The sequence below is a fragment of the Lactuca sativa genome, chromosome 1, assembly GCF_002870075.4.
Source record: "Lactuca sativa cultivar Salinas chromosome 1, Lsat_Salinas_v11, whole genome shotgun sequence".
Lineage (NCBI taxonomy): Eukaryota > Viridiplantae > Streptophyta > Magnoliopsida > Asterales > Asteraceae > Lactuca > Lactuca sativa.
Genome location: NC_056623.2, coordinates 61,397,777 through 61,420,982, shown reverse-complemented (window position 1 = coordinate 61,420,982; position 23,206 = coordinate 61,397,777). Strand labels below are relative to the sequence as shown.

The 23,206-nt window shown below is 38.0% G+C and overlaps 1 long non-coding RNA gene across 3 annotated transcripts; it reads left to right on the top strand.

Annotated features, from left to right (window-relative positions):
* Positions 1 to 4,161: 4,161 nt before the first annotated feature.
* LOC122197310 (uncharacterized) lies at positions 4,162 to 6,373 on the top strand. 3 transcript variants are annotated; one of them, XR_006190426.2, is made up of 3 exons: positions 4,162 to 4,523; positions 4,737 to 5,460; positions 5,961 to 6,373. It is a non-coding gene; the product is annotated as an uncharacterized LOC122197310 (long non-coding RNA). The 3 variants fall into 3 exon arrangements; XR_006190424.2 differs by having other exon boundaries at positions 4,163 to 4,523; positions 4,755 to 5,460; positions 6,000 to 6,373; XR_006190421.2 differs by having other exon boundaries at positions 4,163 to 4,523; positions 6,000 to 6,373.
* Positions 6,374 to 23,206: the final 16,833 nt, after the last annotated feature.

The window sequence follows — 23,206 nt, the reverse complement described above, 5'->3', positions numbered from 1 at the left end:
TTATTCTTCTCAATTGATGACATTTCTTCTTTCATCGCATTGACCCACTCGATCTTGTCTTTCGCTTCCTGGTATGTGCTAGGTTCATCTTCATTCCAGATCATCATAAGGTCTTCCACGGGAATATGGATTTCATCTGTATTTTCATACAGATCTATGAAAAGTTGATATTGTCATGGTGTGCCACCACCTGTGGAACTAGAGGCGGTGGTAGGAGATGGGGTCGGTGAATCGGGTGTGATTGGTGAGATAGGTGAACTTTGTGTACCTGACTGGCTTATGGGCATCATACTTTGTCGGCTTCCTTGGGAACCCAATTAAGAATTAATGGGCTCTTCATCATTGATCCAATTACTGTCACTACTTGACCAGTGACCATATTATGGGGTTGATGGTTCCGGGTCGACTTCATCATCCTAAAAGCCATCCAAATCAAAACCTTCCACCATGAAACTCATCCCGGGAATCGATTTTATTTTGGTTTTCTTCTCCTAATTCCAAGCTTGATCTTCTTCAAATGCCACATCTCTACTTACATACAACATTCTCGTATCAGGATCCAGCAGTCTATGAGCTTTCGATCCTTTTTCAGTTCTGTGATACACAACCTTCCTGCTTCTATCATCTAACTTCTTCAGATGGTTCTTAGAGATTTTCATGTGGGCAATGCACCCAAATACCCTCAGATGACCAACATACGACTTTCTTCCAGTCCACATTTCATATGGTGTAAAGTCTTTTATGGCTTTCATGCTTACCCTATTGAGTGCATAAACAACATGACTCACAGCCTCTCCCCACAACACATATGGTACATTCATTGTTTTCAGGCTACTCCTAACCATATCCAGTATAGACCGATTTCTCCTTTCTACCACCCTTTTTTGTTGTAGGAAATGGGGTATTATGTAGTGCCGATCAATCCCGATATCGTTACAATACATGGTGAATTGATTTGAGAGGAACTCCCTTCCTCGATCTGTTCTAAATATCTTCATCTTCTCACCTGTCTTTACTTCAGCCTTTGTTCTGAAATTCTTAAATGTTTGAAATGCTTCATCTAGCTTTTGATTTTAACAGGTACACCCACATTACTATGCTGAAATCATCTACTAGCAACATGAAATACATGTTTCCAGCTGGTGTTGGTGGTGTAACATGCCCCCACAGATCACCATGTATGAGCTCCAATCTTTTCTTTGCCCCAAAACTTGTACTCAATGGAAATGGGAGTTGAGTTTGCTTCCCACTAAGACACCCTTCACATGGTCTTGATGGGATCACCATCTTGGGAATTCCTTCAATCAGACCCTTTTCAAACATTAACTTTAGTGAGGTAAAGTTCACATGACCTAACCTTGTGTGCCACAACCACGTTTGATCTCCAATTTCAGCAACCATGCAGTTTTGATTCACTTCTTCAAGTTCCATTTTGTAGAGACGATTTTGGGACTTATGGACCTTCATAAGTAGTCTATAAATTCTGTCATAAATCCACAAAAATGGCTCCTTTATCTTGATCTCGTCTCCACTCTCTGATAGTTGACCAAGGTTGATGATGTTGTTGTACAAGTCAAGTATGTAGTACACTTCTTGGAGTTTTCTCTGCTCTCCGTTCTTACAATGAAAAATTATTGAGCCTTTGCCCTCAATTATGACTTTGGATTCATTTCCAAATTTGACATACCCTTTTATTTTGTTGTTCAGATCACGGAACTTCTCTCTATCACCGGTCATGTGATTGCTTGCACCTGTATCAAGATACCATAGCATCAATTGATTTGCCTCCCCACCTTTAGTTTTCAGTATTGGACTCACATTTTCTTCATTTAGGAAACACTTCACCAGACTCTTCTTTATTTACAAGAGAAGAAAGTAATAATGTAGGTTCATTGTCTTCTTGTATCAAATTATTTTCGTGACTCTTCTCCTTTGTTGGGTTCTTACGTTCAGCTGCGTAATGCCTGAAATCCTGGCAGTTATAGCACTGTATCCCACTTTTTTCTTGGCTACCGGATGCACCGTTACTCCCTTCTCATTGTTGATGTGAGCCACCCCTTCCTCGACCACCACAACCACCGCTGTTTCGACCTCTTCCTCTGCTTCGTCTTCGTGAACCTCCAAATCCTCCTCGATTTGATTTAGATTTTGAGTCACCTTCTCCCTTTTTCTTGGTTCTTTCTGACCACTCTTGATGAGTTAAGAGAAGTTTTTGATCATCACTGTCTCCATGCCCCTTCATTCTCTCTTCATGGGCTTTTAATCGACCTATCACTTCTTCCACACTCATCGTGTCCAAGTCCCCAAATTGCTCAAGAGTTGAGGCAATTTGAAGAAACTTTGATGACACTGCCCTGAGTAATTTCTTCACCACATAGCCCTCATCTACGGTCTCTCCCAAAGTGCACATGGTGCTGACGACATTGGTTACCTTCGTGGAAATATCATCAACACTTTTTGTCTCCTTCATAATCATAACCTCAAACTCAGCTTTCAGGGTCTAAACTCTTGCGGTCGTCACTCTATCTGCCCCTACGAACATTGTTTTCAGAGCTTCCCATGTTTCTTTGGCCGATTTCTTCTCAGACAACCACGTTACAAACTCTTCAGGGATTCCTTGGTAAATGGCCGCCAATGCCATCTTGTCCTTCTTCACCTCCACCACCGTGTTGGCTGTTCAAGGCTCAACAACATAATATACACCGTGGGCTTGCATGAACAAATGCATTTTGATTGCCCATGCCCCAGAATTACTCTTGGATAACATCGGATAGTGGAGGGTGATTTGTTTGTCTTTTTCACCATTGCCATTGCTTCCTGGCATGTCTTCACGAGACTGATACTTGGGCATACACCAGGTTGGGCTCTGATACCACTTTGTTGGTTTTCATAGGCTCTTCACGAGGCTCCTGCAAAACAGAGATGGTAGAGAGAAGATTTTACAGAGAGGATAATGTAGGCAAAGGTTTTCGTGTATTATTCAACAGGAAAAGATAGTTACAACGTACACAATGCCTGGGTATTTAAACCAAAAGTAATGCAGAAAAATAGGGACTACTAATGACTAGCTAGAAACGAGGTAATACATCCTTACGTGGCCTTGATTTATTCTTCCTACTCAAAATGAAACATGCCTAATAAAACAGTAGAAAAACAACTTCTGAATTACTCTAACATAATTATCCACAATTTTGGAAAACAAATTACATATAGCGTTATTGAATATATAACATGAAAGATTCGATACAAAAAAAACACTTCAAAGAATCAAAGAACTCAAATAATTTCTGATAAAATAATTAGACTTGAAGGAACTCATTTTTTATCTTCTTTGACAGCGTCCCCTCCAATATTTACAGTCTTGACTTTAAAACGCTCAAGTTTCTGATTCAACTCTTCATCAATACTCGCCCCTCTTTCCCCAACCACAAAATCACCATGATTTCGAGCTTTCATCTTCTTTCCCACTTTTTTTGTAATCTTTTCCAGAAGATGCTTCGCTTGGGATTCTCCTATGGCTTCTCTTGCAAGCCTTCCTAACGGAATTTCCAAGTCCCCGTTGGAAATAATTTTCTTGAAAAAATCTTTAGCTTTGATATCAAATTCCTCTAAAGATTCCTTAAGGGCACCGATTATGTGATCATGCACCTCATTTGACTCATCTTCTCCTTCCATGTATCCATCATATTGCATTGTACATGAGGAGTCAGGGATCGAAGGCTGTGGGAAATATTCCATAGATTCTGTGTCACGAACAAGATCATATATTGCCATTCTGAGACTTTAAAACGGTGGATTTAATTTACTGAAAAGATACTTGAAGTTTATGTAAATTTCTTTGTGTTGTGAGATATGGATATGGATGACATTTATATCTACATCTTGAAGTGGCAGGCAAATTTGACTACTCAAAAATCCCATGGGTTGACTAATCAAAGTTCAACCTATTTGACTTTTCCTTTTACTAATTCTAATTGAACGTTTCTTGACAGATTACTTGTGAAACTTCTTCTCAACAAAATAGAAGACTTCCACGCCAAGGTGTAACACACATGCATTTTACATTGTTTTTGTGGGTTCCATGAAAATAAAGATGCATGCATCAATCATATTTTATCGGTTGGTGATGATGACGAAGATTCGAGTAATGTTGAGAAACAACTAGTTTTGCTGATCGTCTCGTATATCCCAAAAACTAACGAGGAACAAATAATTTCGTTAATTAGTCTACATATGAATTTTATACTCTTTAAACAAAAGGGTGCTGATTCTTCCATGGTTGTTTTAACTTTTTCCACTGGAAAATTAATTCAAATGACAAATATACCCTTGGTTTAAATATAATACTAACATTGAGATAATCATATTGAAGAGAGAGAGAAATATCCCATTAAATTGTTTCCAAAACTACGTCCGCGTTCTTCCTCGTTTGGCTCTACAAAGACATCTTTTCCTTTCCGTGCTGCAATCTTCACCAATGCAGACTCTTCAAAAGCTTGTCTCACATGTTTTACTAGATTAAGGTAAACTCCATTTTTCACTATAAAAGAATAAAGAAATTTGAACTATGACGTGCAAAATGGAGCATAAATCAATAATATATAATGACAAGAACTAATGAGCAAATATGTAATGAAGTTACCTAGTTTACAAATTGGGGGAAGTTTTTCCTTTTTATTCTTAACTCATCGGCTTCTTCTTTAGTCAAACATTAAGGTGCTTCTGTATAAGTTTAGGGTAAACTGGGGTTGCAGGTTTCAACAACATCACAAGGTATTGTAGACGAGTATTATGGTCATGTCGACAATGGGAACTCTAGGGATCGGATTTTACAGACAGGATCTTCCAGCGGGAATGTATTAGTTCTAACATATTATGCGTCAATTCATCCTTTCCCCTACAGGTTTCACCATCCAATTTATAAGTTAATAAAACCATTTTCGTTTCACTAGTGAATTGTAATCGTGATTATATGCAATTTGCATGTTGTTTCTTGCCAAGATTGAGTTGCCGATTACTAGAAATGTGAGGTTTAACAAGCTCTACTATCTCTGCTCTACTTAGTGGCTTCCCAAGCACTTCCTCCGTTAGCTCCACTTCAAATTCCCAAACTCATATGGTTTTAGCATCTCCAATTGCTTGGAATTGGAATAGTTACCCAGATTCAATGACTCGAAAAGCTTAATCTTCTTGGTTGATTTCTTCAATGGAGCCTTGTTGGTCTAAGGCCTTGGCATAATGGGTGGTGCAAATGGCAGAAAAGCCGGCTCTCGAATGGCAATTGGCTTGGCTAGGTGAATTTCAAAGTAATGGCATTATTCCGTTTCGCCTGCATTTTAGTGAAACTCTTCCTCACAACCGATAAGTCCTTGAAGGATTCAAATGGGTTGGTGATGGTCCTTCTCTTTTTTGAGTTGTACACCATCATAGAACGACAAGTGTTCGGGATGTGAGCTTATGGTAGCAATTATTATCCTAACTAGTTTATAATACGTAGTTATAAAATTAAATAAATTTTTATATTGAAAAATCAAAATTATTAATCAATATTTTAAATAACTATTACTTAAGGGATATTTTTTTAGTTATATAAATTTTTTATCGTTGATTTAAATAATTACGTAAAGTTATATTACCTTATAATATGTATTAATTTTATTTTATTTTTTAATTTAATGTTATTAATTTAATATAAGTAGAGTGAGAAAATTTGAAATTTGAAATTTAAAATAGAGAATCAATTATTAATTTAATTTAATTAGAGTGAGCAATTTAAAATTTGAGATTTAAAATGGATAATTAATATGTTGACAAGTGGGATAATAGTTGTCAATTAATATTAATGAGGAGTTATAATACTATGACACTTGTCAATAAGAGAATAAAACTATTTTTTTATTAGAATAGGGAGATGTACGTTTTGAGAAACTAAAACGGGTTGCTTTATTTTAAATAAATAGGGTATTTTTTACTCCATGGTTGCAATCATCTCTATTCAGGTCTATGGAAGTGTTTTCCTCACCCCCACATCGATGGTTGATCTGATCCGTGGTTTGCCCCAACATATGATTTTATTGGTTCATCAAGGTCGGTCATCGAGGTGATAGTTCTTGCAGAGAGCCTTGAGGGGAATAGTTCAGTCCTTTTCCTTTTTAGGGAAGATCTACTAAGGCAGGGGTTATGTTCTTCTGGTGTACTGTTTGGGATTGGGCTATGAGGTCTATTAGAAAAAAGGGCCCAAAACAGCCGGTCAACACTAAATAAATATTGTTCCATCAATTCTTAATTTCTTTTTGCAAATAATAAATATGTAATAGTAGGTTGATTGTAAACCCCGGTAATTTGTTGAAATCAATGAAAATAATTTAATGAACCGACATACCACTTTAAATAGAGTACCAACAACTAGTATTTATCCGGTAAATAAATATTATTCCATCAATTCGTAATTTCTTTTTGCGAATAACAAAAATTTAGGAAGTCGTTGCCCACCAGGTCATTCGATTCCTTATGCTCCCATTTTTTTAGTGTGATATCCGATTATCAATAATTAGAGGAATGGCTGCGTGTTGTGCAGAAACACTTATATAGATGAAATCTTTACAAACATATGTTTTCTTAAATATAACAATGACTTTGTTTTTAAATTTTATAATTATTGTTATACTAAGTTGATGTAATATATTTATTATTTTGAATTACATGATAATATATACATCTATTAAAATTGCATAATCTTAATCGTTTAAATGACATCTACTTGTGGGTTAGTTATGAATAAAATTAAATATGATATATGGTTTAATGTTATTTATAGTTGTTATTATGGTTAAGTAATTTTTAAAATTTATTTATTAACATTTTAATTTTTATCATTGTAATTATTTAAAACATCAAACATTGTTTTTGTTTTTTAAAGGTAACAATATAACCATTTATATAGTATTATTTTTACTATTGTTATTGTAAGTTATTTATTTAAAAACTATTAATGACTATAAAATTATCTTTAGGAAATATTTTAGTGAGTTTGAGATTACCATTTACTTTTTGCATTTAGCACTATATTTTATCACTTTTAACTATTTACAAAATATTTTTTAGGTTTTTGTAAGTTGAACTAAAATTTATATTTAAGTTGACTTGTAATATTATATTTAAATTAACAATTTAAGTATTTTATCAAAAAAAATTTAAAGTTGTAGTTTTAAAATGATAATGGTTTACACACAACATATTACAACTAATAAATTAACTATAATATGTTAAAAGTTAAAGACATAACTTTATAAATAGAACTAAATATATTACTTTAATATTGAAATATAGTTTATTTATGATTGGTTTGATATTTATTTAACATTATTAACCAATTTATAATATTATTAGAACGAAATTGAAAAGTCGTAAGAGTTTCAAATGAATGTGGTGAAAGAAAAAATGCTTCATTTATAAGTATTTTTTGTCATTTTTAATTATTTACAAAATATTCTTTAGGTTTTTTAAGTAGAACTAAAATTTATATTTAAGTTGACCTGTAATGTTATATATAAATTAACAATTTAAGTATTTTATCAAAACTGTTCAAAAGTTATAGCTTTAAAATGATAATCGTTTACATACAACAATATATTAAAACTAATAAATTGAGTATGATATGCTAAAAGTTAAATACATAAATTTATAAATAGAAGTAAAAATATTACTTTAATATTGAAATATAGTTTATTTATGATTGGTTTGATATTTATTTAACATTATTAACCAATTTAAAATCATTATTAGAAATAAATTGAAAATTCATGGGAGTTTCAAATGAATGTGGTGAAAGGAAAAATGTTTCATTTATAAGCATATTAGGTGAATGTCCGCGCGTTGCGCAAAAACACCTATATAGTTGAAGTCTTTACAAATATATGTTTTTTTTTTTAAATATGACAATAACGTGGTTGTTAAATTTTATATAATAATTTGTATTGTAAATTGATATAATATATTGATTATTTTGAATTATATGAGAATATATACATCTATTTATAACTGCATAATGTCAATCATTTGAATGACTTCTACCCGCGTGTAACACATGAATAAAATTAAATATAATATATGGTTTAACATTATTTTTAGTTTTTTTTATTGTTAATTAATTATTTAAAATTTATTTTGCTTAATCGTGGAAAGCTCGAGGCAACTTGCCGAGTTACCAGAGCAACTCGTTGATTTCTTTAGCATCTAGAAAGAGGGAAAACCCTAACCAACTCGTCGAGTTGGCAAAGCAACTCGTCGATTTTTCCTATCCTTAATTCATTCAGACACTCGTCACACTTCCAAGCGAAAACAAAGCCCCAAACTATAGATCTGGTCCCCTAGGACTGAGATACCACGTAAAGTTTCCAACTGGAGTGAAAGATGTTGTAGGAGAACTCTGCTCCCACCAAAATCAGTGTTGCAGGCCCTCAACATATCCTCGAGGGTCTGAATGATCCGCTCGCTCTAGTCGTCTGTCGGTGGGTTAAAAGTTATGCTGAAATGCAGCCTCATGACCAGTTCCCCATGGAACTTCTGCTAGAAGCAGGGCGTGAACCGAACAATACGGTCTAAAACAATACAGACAAGAACCCCATGGAGAGCAACGATCTCGCGGATATACACATCGGCCAACTTTTTGGCCGACGAACTCTCCCGGATTGCTAGAAAATGGGCGCTCTTGGTCAGTCGATCCACGATGACCCATTAAGCGTCAAAACCCTTTGTCGTTCTCGGCAGCTTGGTAATAAAATCCTTTGTGATCTGCTCTCATTTCCACATGGGCACCTCCAGAGGCTGCAGCTTTCCGTGCGGCCTCTGATGCTTGGCCTTGACCATCCTGCAGGTCAAGCACCTCTCAACGTACCAAGCGATCTCTCTCTTCATACAAGGCCACCAATAGCTTAGTCTCAGATCCCGATACATCTTAGTGGCCCCCGAGTGAATAGAAAAAACGAGACTTATGATCCTCCTCTACTACAATCTGTCTAACCCCACCAGACATCGGAACCTACACCCGACTGCAATGGATCAACAATCCACGACTATCCTGCACAGATCTGGTGATCTCACCCCTGATCCTCTCAATCTTCCAATTTTCCTCTCGTACCCCCCGACCCGAGCCTCTTTAATCAATCCCACAAGTAGAGAGTCCACGGAAATCCTCATACATGATGTCGGAATAGAAGATCTAGCTAAGTTGCGGCTCAAGGAATCCGCCACTACGTTCGCTTTACCAGGATGGTAAAGGATCTCGCAGTCATAATCCTTGATTACGTTCAGCCACCTGTGCTGTCTCATGTTCAGGTTCGACTGATTCATGATATGTCTCAAGCTCTTGTAGTCCGTGTAGATAGTACATCGGACCTCATATAGGTAATGTCTCCAAATGTTGAGAGCGAATACTACCGGTCCCAGATCAAGATCATGCGTGGGATATCTCGTCTCATGCAGCTTCAGCTGCCGCGATGTGCAAGCTATCACTCGTCCTCTATGCATGATGACCGCTCCCAACCCAGTGATAGACGCATCACAAAAAGCTACAAAATCCTCAACTCCGTGAGGGAGTGTCAAAATTGGATCCTCGCAAAGTCGCTGTCGGAGGGTCTCAAATGTTGTCTGCTGCTCAGGGCCCCACCGGAAATCCACCCCCTTCCTCGTCAAAGGAGTCAGGGGTACTGCAATTTTGGAGAAATATTGAATAAATCTCTGGTAGTACCCTGCCAAACCCATAAAACTCCTGATATTTGTGGGAGATTTCGAAACCTCCCACTACATCATCGCCTCGATTTTGGCCGGGTCGACCAAAATCCTCTCCTGGTTAACGAGGTGTCCAAGGAATTGAACCTTTCTTAACCAAAACTCACATTTCGAGAACTTGGCGTAAAGTTGTTCTCACCTCAGAACTCCCAGAAACTCTCAGAGATGCTCCTTATGCTGCTCTCTGGTCTTGGAATACACCAAGATCTCATCGATGAACAAAATAACTGAGCGATCGCGCATCGGCCTGCATACCATATTCATCAGGTCCATGAATACTGCTGGGGCGTTGGTGACCCCAAACGGAATCACCACGAACTTGTAATGTCCATAACGAGTATGAAATGCAGTCTTCTCCACGTCCTCCTCCCTCACCCTGACCTGATGGTACCGGACCTCAAATCTATCTTGGAGAACCAAGATGCTTCTTGCAGATGATCGAAATGATCATCAATCCGTGGAAGAGGGTAACAATTCTTCACCGTTAACTTGTTCAACTCCCGTTAATCAATACACATCCGGTGTGAACCATCCTTATTATTGACGAAGAGAATTCGTGCTCCCCATGGAGAACTGCTTGGTCGAATGAACCGCTTGCCTAACAGCTCTTGTAGCTGAGATTACAACTCATGCATCTCTGGCGGTGCTAATCGGTATGACGCCTTGACAATTTTGGGCTGCACGTGGCACAAGGTCGATCCTAAACTCGACCTGCCTCTCAGGAGGCACTCCGGGTAACTCCTCCAGAAACACATAAGCGAAATCTCTAACAACTGGAACATCTGAAACTGAAACCTGCTCCCCGACCTGTGTATCTACCACATACACCAAATACCCCGCACACCCATGCTGAATATACTGCGGAGCCCTGGTTGCCGAGCAAAATCCTAAGCCCATCCTGGTGCCCTCTCCATAAATGGCCAGCTCACCCCCACTTGGGGTTCGAACCACTACTCGCTGACTCTTGTAGTCGGTCATGGCACCGAAACAACTCAGCCAGTCCATACTCACTATAACGCAAACATCCCCCATGGGAATCGGAATAAAATCAATCGGAAAAGACAACCCAAATATATCTAGAACGTAACCTCGATAAACTGATGAAGCAGAAACCCCGTGTTTGTTGGCGATGGAAACTCACAAAGGACACTCTAGACCTCCTAGGGGCAAACCAAACTCCATACTAAAAGATCAAGAGACAAAAGACCGACTCACTCACGAGTCAAACAATACCAGAGCAGGCAAAGCGTTTACTAAGAACGTACCTAACATAGGTACAAACACATGACCATAGAAGAAACATAATCAATAAAATAAGGGAGACAAAACATACCAGTCACCACATCTGGTGATGTTCTGGCCTTCTTGGCTGTGAGCTGGAAAGCACGACCTCGAGCCCTCGGGGGCTCCGCCCTGCCTAGACCCCTGTCAGTGATGCTCAACGTAGTTGGTGCGGGGGCCTACGCCGGCTTAGCGGCGAACCATAGACAGTTGGTCTTCACATGACAAATCCGTCGCGGTAGTAAAAGATCTTTATATCCTGAACCAGGGCTAACTGGCGACAATCCCTAGCAATGTGCCCCTCCTTGCCACACTTGCGGTACACATCACTGGATCGACAGGCTTCGGCATGAACCTTCCCAGACTTCCCATAAGTGTGGCCATGCTAACCTTTAGACCTAGAATCAATGCCCTTAAACCTCTTCAGCACCGACTGTGCCTATGTCGGGGCCTGCCACTACATCATCAACTGTAGCTCTATCTCGAGCTCATGCTGCCGAGCGACCTCCTATAACTCTAGTAAAGTATCATAACTCTGTGTAGCAACGAACTGTCTGATGTCAGTCTTGAGCATGCTCAGATAACAAGTCATCTGAGCCTGCTCGGAAGCAAACTCCAAAAAAACATCCCCTCTCGGTAAACATTCGGGTGATATGTGTCACCATCTCCGATCCCTGACTCAAATCTATAAACTTCTGAGCCAACCTTTCCCGCTCGACCCGAGGAATGTAGCGAGTGCGAAACATATCCCTAAACTGATCCCAAGATAATGAAACCCTCTAATCATCGGAGTATGATCCTGTAACAAGTCTCCACCAGTCCTTCTCTTCGGACCTCAGGAGGTTCAGAGTACACCTGACCCTCTGGTCAGCAGGGCATGAACAGGTGAAAAAGCATCCCTCCATGTCATCTAGCCACCTCATGGCTATGATCGGGTCCTAGACTCCATCAAAAGTTGGGGGCTTCATGTTATCGAAGTCCCGATACTTAAATACCCGACCAACCCCACCACCTGCAGTTACTACGACTGCAGCGGCAGCCGTCTCAGCAATGGTTGCATAACGCTCATCAAAACACTCCAACATAGTGGTCTTAATAGACCCAAACATCTTCAGCAACTCAGACTGGAAAAGTGTAGAAACCTCCTCATGTAGGATCTCCCGAATCCTGGCATCCAACTCATCTGGTCTCATCTAACCAATGGTCCCCGACAATGCTTGCCCGCCTTGACCGCAAGCTCCTGATCCCGACCTAAATTCGATCTCAAATTGCCTCGTAACCACCATACTGAAAATACACCAGAAAGATATCATACATTCCGTATAACAATGGGGACCCAACTCCCAACCAAAACCCTAGGGGTTGTGACTTTCCTGCTATGCATACGGGTCTTGTGCTTTTAGTAGTACGGACCCATACTACCTTCCACACGTACCCGTGTTTGCTCAAGTATCATCACAAAACCCTAACAATACTCATAAGCATAAACAAATGCACAGTCCTGACTCCTAGAGGAAACTAAACATCTCACGACCGGCCAACTGACCAAACATAACTTAACCATAAAACTTCCACCTACCCTGCAACACTCGTGTATGCTAGCCATACATAACACTGAACCATATATAAATTTGAATATCCTATCCTACCCTAAGCCCTTCATCAAACAAGAATTGGAAATAAGGCCAAACCAAACATTCTCAGGCTATAAGATCTTAGTTATATACAACTGTGATGTATACACTAAGCAACTACGGTAATGATGTCAATTTCATATAAGGAAAACCCTAGGCTACCAGGAATCATATAATCTAGCAATTCTATCATGCAATTCCTGAAGATCCCTATCCTATCACTAGCATGTTGTTCTATCATCTCACAATATCAAATAACAGTATGCTATTTTAGGGTCAACTTACTGGCTCCAACTGATCGTACACATCGCATCCTCCTTTAGTACTTTGAAAACCATTTGAAAATCATGTTGAAATTTTTTCCTTAGTTTGAGACTGGAGTCACACGGGTGTTCCTCTAATTCACTCAAACCAAGGCTCTGATACCAACTTGTAAAATCCATAAATTTCATAAAAATTTTGAACTTTTCAAACATCCAGAAACCACCATTTATTAGAAATTATTTTCAAAATAGTTTATCATCAGAATAGTCCCAAAAATCATGACACGAAATGTGAGGAGGTGCACAATCAAGCCTTCGCCTTCTTGCGATCATCTGAAGTACCTGAAGCAAAATCCACTACTGTATGCCCAAAGCTTAGTGAGTTCCCCCAAAATACTGATACATAACAAATAGTACACATAATAACAACATGTAATGGGTCCACAGATTTAAAGACTGGATTACCCCCGAGTCCACAACATGAGTTTGCCTTGCCTATTAGGCCCACAACTGCTGTCTGGATTGCTCCCGAGCCCACAACATAAGTGTGGCTTGCCCATCGAGCCCACAACTTAGGTCTAGCATGCTCCCTCAGTCCTTTGACTGGAATACGAAAGGTTAGCCCACAGTACGAGTCTAACATGCCCTGCCCGAACCTCAAATCGTATCTGGAATGCTTATGAGTTCTCAGTATGAGTCTGACATGCCCTACCTGGACCTCAGCTCATATCTAGCATACTCCAGGGTTTGTTGGCTACAGCACGGAGCAGTACATCCTCAACCCAACCTACCCAACATGTCGACATGTAATAGATAATGGCACAAACAAATAATCAGACAGTATCTTAGGTAGTCCTACAGATCTACCAAACTAGCATATCAGACTAGCATGCATATATAACTCATACTCAACATATCAGTAAACACTAGGATATCAATCCAATGGGTCGGCCTTGGTGCCTTTGAACCCTAAGTGTAGTAAGGAAAACTCACCTCACAATTAGTGCTGAACCGGTAATATCAATCCCAACTTACAGCTCCAACTTATCTGCCTACAATCACCAATGACAACTTCATTAAAATCCCAAAATACCCTCAAAAGTCAAATTTGGTAAACCGTGGTCAAATTCAAAGTCAACAGTCAAGTTCAATAGTCCATGTTGACCCAATTCGTCGAGTGCATCTTTTGACACATCAAGTTCCTTCATGTCTCATAGAATCGTGAAAAGCTCGAGGTAACTTACCGAGTTACCAGAGCAACTCGTCTAGTTCTTCAGCATCCAGAAAGCGAGAAAATCCAAACCAACTCGTCAAGTTGGCAGAGCAACTCGTCGAGTTTTCCTAGACTTAATGCATTCAAACATCTCCAAGCAAAACCAAAGCTCCAAACTATAGATCTGGTCCCCTAGGACTAAGATAGAACAAAAATTTTCCAACTTTACGTCCATGCATGGCATCAAAGGGGCTAAAACACTCAAATAAGGCTTATCAAGGAATTAAGGGCATGAAGTAGGGCGAATACTTGATAAAGCTTAGAAATTTAGGCTCAAAGAGCCACAAAACATCCAGATCTGAAGTGGCAACTACAAACAATGCATCATTCCAAAAATGACTCCAATTTGGACCAAGAATAACAATAACTTTTGATAGAAGTAGATCTAAGCAATAAGAGGACAAGGTATCAACTTTATACCTCAGAATGGTTGTCACAACAGAGTAAACTCCGGATCTACAGCCTCTCCCTTCATCCAACTTCTTCAAGCTTCTTGTTTCTTCCAAAGAGCACCAAAAGTCACTCTTTAAGCTCATACACACGCACACACAATAAGGGCAAAAGCATGAACTAGGGTTTTTCTTTGGATAATGAGGGGATGAAGGAGGCCACCAATGAGAGATAAGGCCTTTAAATAGGTTGCAAACCATAAAAATTAGGGTTTTCATGTCCAGCCTTCAACTCGTCGAGTTGGGGCCTTCCAACTCATCGAGTATACATTGAAAGCTACGCATACATTATATACTCTACATGAAGAGTTAAAGCCTTCCAACTTGTCGAGTTGCCCTGAAAACATAAATAATAATTTTTAAATTCATACCTGAAGATTGGGATGTTACAAGATTCCTCTTTCACTTCAATGGACCAAAAACCACCAAATAAGCTCTTTAAGGTCACCAAAAATGGTCAAAGGTCTCAAGGAGGACAAATCAAGGATTTTCAGAAGGCTAGAGAGTGAGAGAGGTTGAGGATGGACAACCGTAGCTCTCTCATTCAATTAAATACTCAAAAATTAGGGTTTTGGGTCATCGGGCCTTGCTCACATCGTGAGACCTCATGCCTCACGTCATGAGTCGTCAAGAATGCGGGTTAAATGGTTAATGGTCGCCAACTTCATCACCGATATGGCTCATGTCGTGACCCTCCTACCAAATGTTAGAATTCAATAAATTAAGTACCTCAAGGGTTCGGATGCTACAGTTCTAACTCTATTTTTTATTCTACTACTCCTAAGAGTTGGATTGTTGATTCAGGAGCTAACCAACATATGATTGCTTCTGAATCTTAGCTCATTGATACCGTGGATGTCTCTAAACTCAACCATCTTGTGAAACATCTAAATAGATCCTCTTCTCAGACTAATAAAATTGGAAATCTTAAGTTGTCATCTAATCTTACCTTATTTGATGTATTTACTATTCCTGAATTTAATGTTAACCTTTTATCTGTTCATAAGATTTGTAAAGACAATAATTATGAAGTTGTTTTTTCTGAGCACATCTATAAAATTCATGATTCACTGTCAAAGGAGATGGTGGAGAATGGTAGAGAGTCTAGGGGTTTATATTATCTTGACTATTTACCCTTATGTATTTCTTCTAATATACCTGGTCTTAAATGTTGTGTTTCCAAACTTACATGGCATAGTCATATTGGTGTTCATCCTGTTCAAGTTTTAGTTTCCTTAAAGGAGAAACTAAACTTAAGTAATGAGTCCTTTCCTCCTTGTGATGTCTGTCATAAGCCTAAGCAATTTAGAGAGTCTTTTCCTGTCAGCGAAAATAACATTGTTTGACTTAATTCATTTAGACCTTTTGGGACCCTAAAGAGTGGTTACCATGAAGGCTTTAAGTGTTTTTTTTTTACTATAGTGGATGACTACACAAGGGATACTTAGGTTTTTCTCATAAGATCTAAAGTAAAAGTTGTTGAATGTTTTGTTTCTTTTTCGAAAATTTTGCTTAATCAACTTGATTGAAAAACAAAAAAATATTCATTCAGATAATGGTATTGAATTTGTTAATATTCGTATGAAATCCTTTTGTACTAATCGTGGTATATTACATCAGACTTCCTGTGCTTATACTCCATAATAAAATGGAGTTATGCATGGAGAGAAAGCACAGACAAATTGTGAATGTTTCCAGGTCCTTGCTTTTTCAATCTGAGATTCCTAGCTACTAAATTTTGGGGAGATTGTAAGGTTCAAAGTCTTCCATGGATAATGACAAGGAGCCTCCTTTTATGATATGTGGGTTAATTAGCTAGACTTGTTTGTACACTTATCAATAGTGAAGTTGTATTCATTTATTGGGCATAGCAAGATGTTGTCCTTGAATGAAATGAGATTTCTTAGCTTAGATTAGTTATATTGCAATATTTCTTTTTTGTATAATTTCCTCATCATAGTTGATTAAAATATCTTGTTAACCAAACACTTCTTCATGAGTGTGTTAGCTCTTACATTCCGCATCATCAAATCATCGTTATTATTTCCCAATTGGTATCAGAGCATGTGTTTGAATATCGAAGTGATTTTTGAAGTATCGGTTCTCGATTTAATGAATTTCTACACAAGTTATTAAATATCATTGTATTTTGCTGTTATAGAATCAAGCTCCAAGTTCAAGCTACTGTTCATGGAGATTTATGCATATGTTATTATTCATCGTGGTAATGTCAATCCATTCATCTACCAGTTCATTATTTTCTATTGGATTGATCAGTTTCGAGCCCATATTCATTGAGATTATATTTCATTTGATTTAGCCCAAATCACAAGTCATTACTATTCATTTGTTTATCCCATATCTTGTTCTTTGAAGCGTACATTCTAAATCACGCAAGTCGACACATCTTAAAATTGTGAATGCTGTATCTCGAAATCCTTGTTCAAATTAACCGATTCATTTTTATATTCTGCTTGATTTCATGTTTCACGACACTTATTCGTTTAGTTAATCATTTGTTCTAATTTGATTTACCAATTGATTTCTGTTCTTGAGTCGAAATTTCTGAACAATATCATTCTCAAAATCAATTTGATTTTGTTATTTGGTTATCTATTCTATTGGTGATTTTATATCACTAATGATATTTAACTGTAATGGGGTTAATTTTTTTTTTTACCAATGTCACTTTGAAAATTATTGAACAAATCGATATGGTGCGTCGTGCACATTTGTTTAATTTTGTCTTTTTTGAAAGTATACTGCTATTTAGGGGCGAAGCCCCTAAACCGACGGGAGTCCGGGGGCAGCGCCCCTAGGAGCGAGGTCCAAGGGGTAGCAGCCCCTGGGGGGATCCAAGGAGCAGAGCCCCTGGCGGGGGTCGAAATTTAAGTTAGTTTATGACATTTTGACAGTTTTAGGACATAAAACTGTTATGTGGCAGTTTTAAGACTTTAAGTTTTTCTGGTTATATGATCATATCCGAATTTTGTGGTTGGTACTCTTCTTCTTGATAACATCTTGAACATTCTTTCTTCTATTTTCTCAATTATGAGTCTTATCCGGTTAAAGATTGGGAGTACCACCCAAATACTTTAATCTGAAAGTGAAAACCACAATTCTCAGAATTTCCAAGTCTTTTCTATACCTCAATTCTTACATGTTCGAATTGAGTCAATCTAATCAATCATGCTCCAATATCTATTTTGTTTCTTGATTGTATTGATCTTAGAAGTTAAATATGATTTGGAGGTTCGATGATTTATGGTTTTTGTGAGTGTCAAAATAAGTTAGGAATCAAGAATTAGATGAAGAACATATGGAGATAGTGATGATTATTGTTGAATCAACTTGTTTGATCTGGAAATCGATTTGAAGAAGATTTATTTGGTGTTTGTCAAGTATTGGGTTCCGATGGTCAATTTTTTTCAAGTTCAATGAAGGAATCGGATTTAATTTACGATTTGGAGATTAAATCGGAATTGTGATTTTTTTGTGGAATGTTGCTCTTATCTGAGAATGTGATCGAAACCATGTCAATTGGAATATAAAAGAATGAAAAGCAAGACGAAGACATCAATTTTTTTGGAATCGAAATTCAAAGTGAATGACTCCATTCTGAATATTGATACCACGTGAACCGATTTATTTGCTCAACTCAGATTTGGAAAGAGGGTCTCGCAATCGGAATTGCTTAACTCACAAATCGAGAAAAAATTGTAATCGGAAAAAGGCACCATATTCGAAATTTATGTTGTGTTGTTGTTGTTCGCATTTATCGACCAAATTTGGGAAGATGATACATTGTTTCATATGTAGTCCTCTGCATTTCAGCATCTTGGCAATTTTTATCCATAATTCGAAATGATTACGAATTAAAGGGTTGATGAGCAAAAATTATAATTTTTTCTGGGCATATTTCTCGTGAATAGTAAATATGAGATTCCAACAAGTCTTGGCGGTTTGGAAGGTCGTATTTCGCAAAAACTTCAAAGTTTGTCAACTATTTCAGATTTTAAACTTCAATGTTTATTCCATTTTGTCGAGGGGGAGCATTGGAATGATTTATCCAATTCAAGATCATTCTAATGACCATTTGAAGGTTTTATAATCATTCTTTTATTATTATAAAAAGGGGGACAATTTTATATGGCCATTCGAAATTGGATTGTGATGTATCAAATTGGAGATGTTTGATGAAGCTTGTGGTAAGAGATATGGAAGTGGGGATATGATTTTTAGGTATTGATAAAATTTAGGACGGGGATCCCAAAGGTTCTACCAATGACCGTGGTTCTTTGATTGACTCTAACTTTTAGGGATTTCTCCATCAAGTGAAGTTGCGAATCTTGAATTTGATTTGTCACGTGATATTTTTTTGGTGACTTATATCATTAGCATATAAGAAGATCATTGTGACTTGGAGAGGGAGTTCTTTAATATAAGAAGTGATTTGGTCTCTTAATTCTGAAATGTGTATTTATGTCGGGTTTGACTTTCTTGACAATCTTTGGAATTACATTACATGATGAAGTTGAAAAATATTACTTCTAAGCCATTGGGAGCTTGAAGGTGATAGTCTTACTTTAATGCTTGGTTTCATATTTCTATATCCTAGAACCCGTTTGAAGACTATTGAAGAATCAAGATTCGTGGATTACTTTTATATTCCTCATCACAAGATCATTTCTTATTTGCTAGAAGCTTGTTTTGGAAGTTGAAGCCTTGTCATCCATTCCATACTTTGAGAGGGAGAATGTAAGGTTCAAAGTCTTACATAGATGATGGCAAGGAGTCTCCTTTTATGACATGTGGGCTAATGTCAAACCCTCAAACTGGAACGACGGAAACGTTCGCGGGCGGAGGATGTCATGCTTAGTATCACAACAAATGTAGAATAGTAAAACAAGAAACCACAACCATTGTATAAATATTAAAGTGTTTACATCATATTTGATTCACAAAATATTGACCCCAAAAGTAAATAACAAAACAAAGACATGAAGCTATTATGCTCCATCTTCAGAATCCCTGAGTGTGTACCTGTCTACTAGTTTCCTGAGAATACAAGTTATTTCGAAAGAGTAGATTAGCATTTAAGCTGGTGAGTTTATAAGATTTTTATTATAAAAGGTATACTCTAACTTCTTTTTGAAAAAGTTCGCTAGTTCCTCCAAAAAATCCTATATTTTCTGATGTGATGAAAGACAAGTAAAAAAAGACTCTTACAATTCCTTCTATGAGTACTTAATGAATATAAGTTATATACAATCCATATCAAATAGACAATCGATGGTGTGAATCTGCCCTAAGCCCACAACCAAACAAGGAACATGAAATCAGGCGGAAGTCACACATCGCATTGTTTGTTTGATCTTCATTGTATATAACCTTGGCGTATCCACTGGGTACTTACGGAGTTAACTGTAATGGTTCTTTTATATTTGATGAAAATATTCCTTAAGAAAATCATATATTTTCTTTAGTAAAATGGTAACCACAATAATTCCTTCTATAATCAGTTAGTTTATACTAGCTATATATAATATAATATCGAACGGACAGTTAAATGTGTGTATCTGCCCTAAGCTGACAACCAAACAAGGAACAGGAAGTAAGGCGGAAGTCACACATTGCACTGTCTATCAGATATTAATTAAATATAACCCTGATGTATAAACTAAGGAATTATAGAGTTAACCATTTAAGGTCCTTTATGTTATACTGGTTTACTAACGTGTATTGAACCTTTTATAGATAAGTTTCTAGTTTCACTAACTCAATTGTGAAACATTGATTTCAAAAATAAATGTTATTGTTTTTAGAAAGTTCCATCGAAAACTGTTTATCTTAAAAAAATGATGTTTACCATAGAAAATCCTATATTTCTTATAAAACCGACTGGATGTCAATGTTGTTCCAAGATTGAAAAGCACAAGTATACTCAATATACTTACTTCCATGATATCTAGTTTTGTTAATATGTTAAACTGAATAAAGACTTGTTTACCCTAAAAACCTGATACAACGATACTACCCTCCTATGATCACTTAATACATACGATTTGTATATAACCAAGACTGAACAGACAGTTGAATGGGTGAATCTGCCCCAAGCCCACAACCAAACAAGGAACAGAAAGTGAGGCGGAAGTCACACATTCCACTGTCTATCAGATTTCAGTTTTATCTAACCCTATGGTATATACTAAGTAATCATATAGTTATTACCCCTTGAGATTGTTCATGAAAAGTATATTACTACGTAAAATATATCGTTGTTATCTATTGTGAGTTTTATGACCATACTAATATGACTAGTGTAAAACACGCCGGATTGTAGACGTTGAAAAATATGACATTTATCACCCGCAGACTTGCCAGTCTGGCTATAGTTAACAGCGAGGTACGAGATTGTCAATCCCGTATAGATCTATACACAAACTCACGCTCTCCCTCTAGGAGACTCTGGGCATAAGGGTAGATTTTCGCTTGTACTTAAGTAAGTACCGAAGACGTGTCTCACAAGCTAGATTAACGACTTTACAAGTAATAATGCAGAAAAACCCTTTTTATAATTAACAAATAATTTTATAAAAAGATCTTTTTTTCCTTAAACTAAACTTACTAAAGTTTATGAGCTCATTTCCATGTTCTATTCGAAGTTTCATGTTCTAAATACAGTTCATTGGTACAAAGACATAATAAGCAATTTATATTTTAAAACACAACATTTCTAGTGTTATACTTGTATTCTCTCTCCCCCCCTAAAACATTTTAAAAGTTGGAAAAAGATATGGATGTATGAACTCACCTTATATGGGTGATTCAATTAAAGATTCGATATAAGATGATAAGTTCCACGAACGATGTCCTGAAACTCAAATGAGTCTGAAATAGCATCTTATGATACTAATAGGCATGAAATTAGTGAATATAACTACAAAGGTGTAACATCCCGTTTAATAAATAAATAATATTTAGCAGGGTGAGGGTGTCGGTGTAACAGCCCGGAATTCCAGGTATTGTTATATTTATGATTTTGGGTGTTTTAAGAGGGGACTCGGCGAGTTGGAGCTCAGACTCGCCGAGTAGGATCGCAGATCTGGTCGCGGGTTCGCGACTGGACTCGACGAGTCCGGATATGGACTCGGCGAGTCCGCGCTGTTTAGCGAAACCCTAACTTCCCAGGTTTGGGACATATATAAGGGGCCTTATGGCCGTTATTGTTCACCCTAGTCCTCTGAGAGAAACCCTAATTCGATTGTGAGCATCTGGAGCAAGGTAGAAGACCATTATTGATCTTGGAAGTGTTATTGTGCAAGGAGGAGGAGGCTTGGTTAAGAGAACAACAGGAGAAGCCATATTCTGAGGGTTGGGGACACAGAGCAACGTTATTCAGGTAATATTCCGAGTTGTTCCCTTCTATGTTGATGTGCATATGGATTTAGGGTTTATGGAACCCTTTTGTGGCTAGATTGAGTGCTTCCTTAGTCCCCCAAGCGATTGGAACCCTATATTGGGACCCTTGGAAGTACAGAAGGTCCCATGCCTGAGCTTTTCGGGAATCAATGGAGGTTTTGGATTAGAATCCTTATGCCTTAGGTCAAAATGTGAATTATGAGTCATGGGGTGTATTATGAGCACCGAAATGAGGACTTTACGTGATGAACCAGTCTAGGAAGGCCAGACCTATGAATTGCCGGAGCAGATCTGACCTTAGAAAGTAGTTGGAGCGGTTGCATGGCATGGACTCGCCGAGTCCGATGAACAGACTCGGCGAGTTGTATGAACAACTCGGCGAGTAGGTTGAAGATAGCCATAGACTCGGCGAGTCTGTTCTTGGACTCGGCGAGTCTTGTCGAAGAGTCCCGATATTCTAGGGTTGAGTCGAGAATCGGTGAGTCAAGGGATGACTCGGTGAGTTGAGGGCGAGTGGACTCAGAGTTGTTGAACTCGGCGAGTCTTGGGGTGACTCGGCGAGTTAGATCGCGGATTGAGTGAAGTTCTGATTATGGGGACTCGGCGAGTCATAGGGTTGACTCGGCGAGTAGGGTCAGTCAGGGGTTGACTTTGACCTTGTCTTTGACCAAGGGTTGACCAGTGATTCCAGGGGTATTTTGGTAATTGTTGTTTATTGTTTGAGTTCAGTGCATTGGTGGCTGTCCAGAGGTGGAGATCGTATCAGTGATCGGAGCAGCTTGAGCTATCTGTTCAGTCGGCAGTTTCGAGGTGAGTTATCCTCACTATATCGCTAGGGTTTATGGCACTAAGGCCAACCTTTTTATCGGATGGAAATCCGGGTAGTTTTCAGTGGTTATATGTTGTGGGCCGGAAGGCATTGCTATGTGGACCGGAAGGTCATGGCGTGGAGAGGCGTATGTGTGTAATTAGTATGTTGACTGATTCTTATGGTGATGTTATGCTAGTGACCGGTTAGTCTGGTATCTTGAATAGAGTAATGCTATGTTATGTGGTCTGTTGATCGATTGCTGACTGTGAACTGTTATATGATTA